Genomic DNA, 9,170 nt, shown 5'->3' on the forward strand with positions numbered 1-9,170 from the left:
TTACGTTTATCCCTCCGTTTCCTACTTCTTATTGTTTCTTCTCAACTTCCCTCTCTCCACATTCCTATTTATGTTCTGACAAAATGGGAAATCCACTAGAGGGAATATTGGAGCATGAAGCTCAGCATTCAGTAATTCACAAAAAAGGAATGAATAGCTGAATAGAATAGTTCATTGAGTAACTCAGCGTTAGTCATTACTTCCCAGAAAGAATGACTTGGAGATTGTTGAGAATATTGCCGGCTGAAGAGTTACAATTGTAGGTGTTAAGTACTTGAAATGGGTTTTCACTATTTCCTCATCTGCTCTTTGTTGATATACTCATCCTTGTCGATCACACATTTTAATTTTATTTTAATTTTACCATTATTTAACTAGGCAAGTCAGTTAAAAACAAATTCTTATTTTCAATGACGGCCTAGGAACAGTGGGTTAACTGCCTGTTCAGGGGCAGAACCTTGTCAGCTCGGGGGTTTGAACGCTCTAACCACTAGGCTACCCTGTACATTGATTGTACATTGGACACAGAACTGCAAGTTCAGTATCTGGTAGCCAACTGTGGATTATGAAAAAATGTAGATTCATCTTTAAGGCTTCTGTCAGTGATGTTGCATGTCTATTCCTTGTCATTCGTTGTTTTTCCTTCTCTTCCTCTGACTCAATCTGTAAGCTTGGCTTTGAATAAATATAGCTTCCCTTTAATGCAAGCTTATACAGTAACACCCGTGATAACCAACCCAGACATATATATATATATATATATAATCCACAATATCAGTACTATACCACAATATTGGTATTATTATTTTTACAATAACATGAACAAAAGTATGCTTTTTGGGGACTGACTCTGTATTTGGATTGCTACCATAATGAAGTGTCAGTCAGATACAAGCTTAATCCATGAGAGAAATCATAATCTACAGCTGTATATTATAATGCAGCATAAGGGGATACTGGCTCTAATATTTACGCAGTGAAGGCAGGCAGGCAGGCAGTCAGGCAGTCAGGCAGTCAGGCAGGCGAGGCTGTGTGGCAATTATAAATGGAAAGGATTAACAGATATGGTTTATAATCGTGGACCCCACACAACTCTATCTGTTTACCCCGGGATTCATCCAAGCCTAACCTTTAAGAATCCCTTCTGAAGAATGAAGAATCCATTCAAGAATCCATTTAAGAATCCATTCAATTTCCTAAATTGTAATCGGCCCCTACAGCAAAGAGGCTGTGGTAATACTGACATCCCTTCCTTCTCAAACGTTTTACTGCACACTTTACCTGCATGACCTAAAATCAGTTGGGAACATTGGCAATTGGACCTACACTCTTAGAAATTAAGGTGCTATCTAGAACCTAAAAGTGTTGTTTGGCTGTCCCAATAGGAGAACCCTTTGAAATACCTTTGTTGGTTCCTGGTAGAACCCTTTTGGTTCCAAGAATAACCATTTTCGGTCCCACTTAGAACCCTTTCCACAGAGGGTTCTACATGGAACCCCAAATGGTTCTACCTAGAACAAAAAAAGTGTAGAAAGAAAATCTTCCAACACATTGTACCAAACTCAAAAATCAAGTAAAATAACAGGAACATAACATCACTTAATGCGCCCAACTGAATAAGCCATGCTACTGGCTTCCACTCACAGACACAGCACCCGCACGGATAATGCTACCAGCAACAACAACCACACAGCTTACACAACCTATAGCCTAATGCCATCACTATCACCATGTAGGAGAGCAGACTTTTTGTAAAACACATAGGGTCGATAGAAAGATAGCAGTCACACACAGCATGAAGTTGAAAGATAAGCAGCCCATTCACTCAGACATAATAAGCCAGTAGGTCCCAATCACATAAGAAAACAAAAACACAACCATTAGACTAAGCATTTCCCAATTGAAATGTGAAATGATTACTTCCATTTGCAAACATATTTTTCACATTCAGCACATAAAGTAGCCTAACCGGTGATCTAAAGTTTAAGTGGAACAATGTTCAACACACAATCTATTTTCGAAGAGACAGCTACCAACAGCAATCAAGTTGCAATAAAAAAAATCACGTTTCCACTCACCAGATGATAATCATTTAAAACTTAATTTGTTTAAAGTTAATCTTGAAAAGGGCGAATCTAACAAATTAGCAACATCTTTATCGATAACAGCTGCTGCTGCACACTTTTTACTAGCTTACAATAAAAGCTGGCTAGCTAGACTGTCGGAAAACTACTGCTCGCTATTTTGGCCTTTGAGAAGGCCCTTGTAAATTGAATGGCACGTGCCTTTTATAAAGCTCAGGGGTGTCAAACAAATTCTCACGGGGGCTGCATTCGGTCTTCAACAATGTCCTGAGGGCCACATTGACAATTTGTTATTTCCTCACTGTCAAAATGGGATGAAAAAAATTCCATCTAGACTGTCTAGCTTTCATTTCGGGGATAATTAGCAAACTGGACACAGTAAAGAAACTGTATGAATGTATGTAAAAACATATTTTCAGTGTTAACCCTTTCCAACACTATTCGAAGAGATTTAATCAGAATATCATTTAAAAATAAAATTAGAATACAATTGAAATAGTATTGATAAGATGAAATATAAATTCAAACAACGTTTATAATTAAAAACAATTATTTTTATAAGTCCTTAGGCCTTCTCTGAAGACGTAGAAGGCCCTCACGGTTCCCCCCTGGCCTACATTTAAAAAAATGGTTTCAGACAGCTTGGTTAAAGTGATAATGAAAAGATCATTCTAAATGTTAAATTCTGTAAGTGTTTGACATTCACAGGAGACGGTAAAGCAAACACCAGACAGGAGGAAACGATGAGGGGAGGATTAGGGACAAAGTGCAACTTCACTCCCCTAATTCTTTGCCTTACAGACAAGTGGAAAAGCTATTCAAATGGAAAGTAGACATTATTCGAGCACACTTTGATCAGTCATGCACTGCGTTGTGTCAGTTTACTAGCTCTGATGCACACATACGCATGGTCACAAATGCACACGCAACCACATTTCATTCCCACAGAGGTGTCGGGTCATCTGAGGATTATTCAGATGACCCTACACATCCGCATGCAAAGACGAGTCAGGAGGGGGAGTGTGCATGTTGCACCTTGGCCTCCACCGGACAGACAAATAAAATAGTATTTGTTCACATGCTTCGTAAACAAAAGGTGAAGACTAACAGTGTGCATGCGAGTGTGTGTGTGCGGGTGTGCAAGACTGTGTGAGTGCGCCTGTGTGTCTCAGACTGAGAAAATAACACCATCAGTGAGAAGAGTTGTAGCCTAGGGACGTCAGTGGGATGGAGGAAGATTGACTCTAAGTGTGACCACTATTTTCATAGTAATTACATCGGCTGGTACAGTGGAACTGAACATGTGGGTACAATGACATTGTATTTATGACTGTTTTGATCGATTTTGTAGTTCATTAAATCAGTAATCCAAAGCAATAATTCTGGGATGAGGAGAGGGGGTTTGAGTGTGTTCATGGATCTACTGCAAATGTGTGTATTTACACATACCTGTAATGAATATAAAATCAAATTCATTTATAAAGCCCTTCTTACATCAGCTGATGTCACAAAGTGCTGTGTAGAAACCCAGCCTAAAACCCCCAAACAGCAAGCAATGCAGGTGTAGAAGCACAGTGGCTAGGAAAAACTCCATAGGAAGGCCAAAATCTAGGAAGAAACCTAGAGAGGAGCCATGATATGAGGGGAGGCCAGTCCTCTTCTGGCTGTGCCAGGTGGAAATTACAACAGAACATGGCCAAGATGTTCAAATGTTCATAGATGACCAGCAGGGTCAAATAATAATAATAATCAAAGTGGTTGTCGAGGGTGCAACAGGTCAGCTCCTCAGGAGTAAATGTCAGTTGGTTTTTCATAGCCGATCATTCAGAGTATATCTACCGCTCCTGCTGTCTCTAGAGAGTTGAAAACAGCAGGTCTGGGACAGGTAGCACGTCCGGTGAACAGGTCAGGGTTTCATACCCGCAAGAAGAACAGTTGAAACTTGAGCAGCAGCACGGCCAGGTGGACTAGGGACAGCAACGAGTCATTAGGCCAGGTAGTCCTGAGGCATGGTTCTAGGGCTCAGGTCCTCCAAGAGAAAGAAAGAAAGAAAGAAAAAGAAAGCATACTTATATTCACACAGGACACCGGATAAGACAGGATAAATACTACAGATATAACAGACTGACCCTAGCCCCCCGACACAAACTACTGCAGCATAAATACTGGAGGCTGAGACAGGAGGGGTCAGGAGACACTGTGTCCCCGTCCGACGATACCCCCGGACAGGGCCAAACAGGCAGGTTATAACCCCAACCACTTTTCCAAAGCACAGCCCCCACATCACTAGAGGGATATCTTCAAGCACCAACTTACCATCCTGAGACAAGGCCGAGTATAGCCCAAGAAGATCTCCCCCACAGCACAACCCAAGTGGGGGGGGGGACACATCAGTAACTCAACCCACTCAAGTGACACACCCCTACTAGGGATGGCATGGAAGAGCACCAGTAAGCTAGTGACTCAGCCCCTGTAATATGGTTAGGGGCAGAGAATCCCAGTGGAGAGAGGGGAACCGGCCAGGCAGAGACAGTAAGGGTTGTTCATTGCTCCAGTGCCTTTCCGTTCACCTTCGCACTCCTGAGCCAGACTACACTCAATCATAGGAACTACTGAAGAGATGAGTCTTCATTAAAGACTTAATGGTTGAGACAGAGTCTGCGTCTCACATGGATAGGCAGACCATTCCAAAAAAATGGAGCTCTATAGGAGAAAGCCCTGCCTCCAGCTGTTTGCTTAGAAATTCCAGGGACAGTAAGGAGGCCTGCGTCTTGTGACCATAGCTTATGCATGTACAGCAGGACCAAATAGGAAAGATGGGTAGGCGCAAGCCCATGCAATGCTTTGTAGGTTAGCAGTATAAATCTTGAAATCAGCCCTTGCCTTAACAGGAAGTCAGTGTAGAGAGGCTAGCTCTGGAGTAATATGATAAAAAAATGTGGTTCTAGTCAAGATTCTAGCAGCCGTGTTTAGCACCAATTGAAGTTTATTTAGTGCTTTATCCGGGTAGTCGGAAAGTAGAGCATTGCAGTAGTCTAACCTAGAAGTGACAAAAGCATGGATTAATTTTTCTGCATCTCCCTAAATACTCAGGTAGAAATATATAATATATAGATTGACGCACAGAGCGCAGCAGTTGTTAATTAAGCCTTCACAGAAGGCAATGGCCAAACACAGGTAGGCAGTCAAAAACAAACAATACCTAAACCATACAAACAGAAAGAACTGAACTAAATAGGGAGCAGGTGAGAAACGAACACAGGTGAAAATGAACAAAAATGAAAGACAGGGCTACGTCCAAGAACAAAGAAAAACACAAGGCTGACTAAGAAAAGCAGAACCGTACAGTTCCCCCCCAGGGAGGTTCCTGACGACCCAACGGCACCGGAGGGTGGAGCGGGCAAAGGAGCAGAGGCGGACGCCTACCTCGGGGGCGAGGTCCGGCAGGCTGGTTCGACGAGGTCGTAGACTGACCCAACTGTCTGAGTCGAGGCTGATGTCCAGTGGGTCTAGTCGGTCGACCCCGAGGTCGGGGAGCAGGACGATTATGGTGAAATGTCTGAATCATCTCTGGGTCTGGGATGTCTTGGTCGGGGACCCAGGTCTGGTCTTCAGGCCCACTAGGTAGTGGATGCGACCCATCAGGTGTTTGGAATCAAGGATGGCCGGTATGTCATAGGCAGGTTCCCCTCCGACATCTAACGGTGGGGGCGCACTGCGGGTAAAGATTGGAGAATGAAGAGGACTGAAGGTGATCAATTTTAAACAGGGACAAGTGGAAGGACGAGGATATTTTATACTGACGGTGTAACTGGAGGCGGTACGTTACAGGGTTGATGTGATATCTTAAAGGGACCAATGAAGCGAGGACAGAACTTTTTGCAGGGGAGGCAGAGCCACACACGCTGTCCGGGGTGAAAGAGTGGCGTAGGTCGGCAGCGTCTGTCGGATAAGTGTTTCTAGGTATTAGAGGCTTCCTGCAGATTCCGGTGAGTGGTCTCCCATACCAGCTCACTATGCCGAAACCAGTCGTTGACAGCTGGGACAGTACCAGGCTCCTCCTCCCAGGGAAACATGGGGGGTTGGTAACCAAGGAAACACTGACACAGAGTAAGGCGGAGGGATGAGTGCATGAGTGAGTTTTGAGCGTATTCAGCCCAGGCCATATACCGTTTCCAGCCGTGTGGAGAGGCAGAACATTGTTGGCAGAGGTACTTCCCCATTTTTTGGTTCACGCTGAGGAGAGGCTGAGGGTGACCCCCAGTCGGTCACAGAAGGCTCGCCACATCTGGGAGACAAACTGGGGCCCGCGGTCAGAGACGATGTCCTCCGGAATCCCATACAGAACAACTGCTGGAACATACGCTCAGACAATTCCATGGCGTTAGAGGAACTAGACACATTTTTGAAAAACAGTCTACTATGACAAGGACGGTGGTGTTGCCAGAGGATTCAGGAAGGTCTGTGATGAGGTCAACAGCAATGTGGGACCAGGGTCTGTGAGGGGTTGGCAAAAGTTGCTTCCCGGAAGGGAGGTGACGAGGACTTTTGGTTTGGGCACAGACTGGGCAGAGAGTACATAATCCTTTACGTCAGATGCCAGTGAGGACCACCAAAACCTCCGGGCGAGAAATTCGGTGGTTCGTGTAATGCCCAGATGTCCTGACCCCAAGGACGTGTGACACCATTACATCAGTTGAGGTCTAACAGCTGCTGGTACATAACTCTTCCCAGCTGGTGTCTCAGGAGGAGCTGGGTCTGAGGTTAGGGATTCTTGTATGGCAGAGTGAACCTCCCACTGTACCAGTTCCATAACGCAAGAGGGAGGAAGAATGGGTGTAGGGTCGGAGTTACTGGTCGTTTTTCTTTTCAAGGATGTTAGTAACATGAAAATGGAAGTGTGTGAAGAGACCAGCGGGCTTCTCAGGAGTTTAATCTGTTGGCCCATCAGATATATTCCAGATTACAATGATCTGTTAGGACGAGAAAGGGATGTTGTGCATCCTCCAACCAGTGGCGCCACTCCTCGAGGGCCAGCTTGATGGTGAGAAGTGCAGTTCCCCACATCGTTATTCCTCTCAGCTGGGAATAACTTCCTGGAGAAGAAGGCACAGGGATGTGATTTGGGAGGTGTTCCCACCCGCTGAGAGAGTATGGCTCCTACTCCAGAGGCTTCCACCTCAAGGGTGAAAGGAAGGGTCGGATCAGGTAGGCGAAGTACAGGAGCGGAGGTGAAGAGGTGTTTCAAGTTGTTGAACGCAGTCAGGGCGGTTTCAGTCCATTGAAGGGTCAGGGTCTTTTGGCTGGTAAGGGCAGTTAGGGGAGCAGCAGTAGAACTGAAGTTCTGAATGAACCGGCGATAGTAGTTGGAGAACCCAATGAAAAGTTGGAGTTCCTTAACGATGGTGGGTTTGGGCCCGTTATTGATGGGGGTGACTTTGTTCTCATCCATTCGGACCCCTCCAGGTGTCCGTAAGACCCTTACTGAGGTTACACAGTCTTCACATAAAGGTTATGGTCAAGGTGCCCTTGAAGAACCTTTTGCACATGCTGTATGTGTTCCTTCAGGGAGTGGGAGTAAATCAAGATGTCAACAATGTAGAAGATGAGAAAACCTCATTCATAAAGGATTGGAAGATGGCGGGGGCGTTCGTAAGGCATGAACAGGTATTCATAGTGCCCTCGAGCGGTGATAAAGGCCATCTTCCATTCATCACCTTCAAGAATACAGACAAGGTTATATGCACTTTGCAGGTCGAGTTTAGTATAGATGTTGGTGCGGCCCACTTGTTCAAGGGTCGCTGAGATCAGAGGAAGAGGCAAATGGTTCTTGACTATGTCATTCAGGGAACGACAATTAATACATGGACAAAGACCACCATACTTTTTTCCCCAAGAAGAAGCTGGACGCAGCCGGTGAAGAAGGACGAATGAAACCGTTTGAGTGATTCAATGTAGTTCTCCATTGCCTAATTTTCCGGGATAGATAGGTGTAAACACGGCCCTTCGGTGGGGACACTCCAGGGAGTAAGTCAATAGCACAGTAAACTGGGCGATGTGGTGGCATAGTGGAGGCCTCAATTTTGCTGAAGACATTGCTGTACTGGGCGTATTCAGGTGGTATGGTGGGTGGCACTGCCGAGGCAGAGTCCTCAATGGTGATGGCTCTGCAGGGTAGGCTGGGACAACTGGAGAAGCAAGTACAAGACCAGGACAGTAGTTCACCTTGTTGTCACGAGATGGCAGGGTTGTGACGACAAAGCCAGGGCTGTCTGAGAACGAGTGTCTGTATTTGGGATGAGAGTTCCATGAGTTGAATGGTTTCGGCGTGGAAAACTCCAATCTGGAAGGTGACGCTCTGTATCAGAGAAGGACGACCGGAGGGAGAGTGATCGAATACCTCCTTGAAGAGGGTGCGGAAATGGGTCTTGGAGCCGAGTTCTGTGCTGTTGGCAGTCCATATGGCGGTGGGAATCCAGGGCTTTGCCTGTGAGTAGAGCCACAAAATCCACCCTGCTCTTGTCGGTGACGAAGTTAGTGGGGTTGTGCTCTATGTATTTGCTGCATTGCAATGTCAGAAATCCCTCACAATTTGGTATTGTGATACAATCATTTCAATTGTAATTTTTATTTTTTTTGTAAAAAAAACGTATTCCACCTTTATTTAACCAGATAGGCTAGTTGAGAACAAGTTCTCATTTACAACTGCGACCTGGCCTAGATAAAGCAAATCAGTGCGACACAAACAACAGTTACACATTGAATAAACAAACATACAGTCAATAATACAATAGAAAAAGTCTATATAAAGTGTGGTGCAAATGAGGTATGATAAGGGATGTGAGGCAATAAATAGGCCAGAAATAATTACTATATAGCAATTAAACACTAGAGTGATAGATGTGCAGAAGATTAGTGTGCAAGTAGAGATACTTAAGTGCAAAGAAGCAAAATAAATAACAGTATGGGGATGAGGTAGTTGGATGGGCTATTTACAGATGGGCTATGTATAGGTGCAGTGATCTGTGAGAGGATCTGACAGCTGGTGCTTAAAGCTAGTGAGGGAGATATAAGACTCCAGCTTCA

The sequence above is a fragment of the Oncorhynchus mykiss genome, chromosome 8 (assembly GCF_057628025.1).
Source record: "Oncorhynchus mykiss isolate SJ-2025 chromosome 8, ASM5762802v1, whole genome shotgun sequence".
NCBI classification, from domain to species: Eukaryota; Metazoa; Chordata; class Actinopteri; order Salmoniformes; family Salmonidae; genus Oncorhynchus; species Oncorhynchus mykiss.